This window comes from Gavialis gangeticus, unplaced genomic scaffold, assembly GCF_001723915.1.
Source record: "Gavialis gangeticus isolate Ggan-Ray unplaced genomic scaffold, GavGan_comp1, whole genome shotgun sequence".
NCBI lineage: Eukaryota > Metazoa > Chordata > Crocodylia > Gavialidae > Gavialis > Gavialis gangeticus.
The window spans coordinates 1,645,130-1,646,493 of record NW_017729004.1 but is presented as its reverse complement, the minus strand read 5'-3'; positions in this window follow the sequence as shown (position 1 = coordinate 1,646,493).

Here is a 1,364-nt window from a genome sequence, read left to right as displayed (position 1 = left end):
GGCTCGGGGTCACGGGGGCGAGGCAGGCATGGCCGTGCCCGGGGGGCTCTCACCTGGGCATCTTGGGGGACGGGCTGGGCTGCCCTTCCCCGGTGGCTCCAGCTCTTCCTCCCCAGCTGCGCCGGGGCGATGCTGGAGCCGGGTGGCACGGCTGGGCACGGCCGGCTGCCCCCCCAGCTCCAGCCAGCTGCGGCTCGGGGGCTCGGGGATGCTGATGGCGGTCCCTGCCCGGCTGGCAGCGGCTGCAGCCGGGAGCTGCGGAGCAACGCAGGAGGAGGAGACGGAGGCTGGTCCTGCTGCCGGGGAGGAGCTGAACCAGGCAGGGCCAGGCCGGGGGTGGATCCAGCCCCCTCCCTGCCAGCCTGCCTGCAGGCTGGGGTGGGGGCTTGCCTGGGCACCAGGGATGCTCCGTGCCCAGCAGGATGCAGGGGAAGGGGAAGGGGGGGAGGGGGATGCACCTCTGCCACCCCTCCTGGGCAGCAGGGAGGCCCCCACACCTGCATCCCCCCCACAGCCAGCCGGAGCAGCCCCCCCTGCCCGTGGTGTGGGGGGCACCAAGGGAGCTGGCAGAGCAGCCCCCTTTGTCTCGCCTCGCGGCGGAGATGCTGAGATGGGGGGTTCTCAGCTGCTCTGTGCTGGCCCCCCCATGCAGGCCAACAGGGCCCCGTGGAGCCCTGCGGGCGCAGCCGGCGTGAGCTCACACCCACGTGCACGCAGGGGTGCAGTCGAGGATGCGTGCACAGCGCTGGCACAAGGGCAGAGGCGGCACCCCTCGCCCTGCACGCAGCTCTGGGCCCACGTGTGCATGCAGAGCGAGGGGGCCACACATATACGCATGCACAGAGCTGGGGGGGTCTCCTACACACACGCGCGCGCACACACACCCATAGAGCTATGAGGGTCTTTCTCTCACGCACGCACACAGTAGTGGGGTCGCACACACACGTGCACACCTCCACAGGCCCGCGTGCAGCCGTGCAGGCTGCATGGCGCCGCGACCTGGCGCTCGAGGGCAGAGCTCGGCCTGTCTCTGCCCCGCTCCCAGCCGGGGGAAACCGAGGCAGCCTGGAGCCCCCGGTGCTGGGGTGGGGTGGCGCGTGGGGGGCACCCCGGGCACACGCCACCAGCACCGGGGCATCTCCGGGGGCCAACGCAGTTGCCCCACTGCTGGATCCCGGTCCAGCTCGGCCAGGCGGGGCAGGACGCAAGAGCGACCCGCGCTTCGGGGTCCCACCCGAGCCCTGAGGAGACCCGGGGGCGAGACACCCTCCACCCACGGCTTCCCGGGGCCTCCACGTGCCAGGGCCTCGTGTGCCCACGCGTGTGCCACGTACACCCGCCTCGGCCCCAGCCACGTGCAGCAC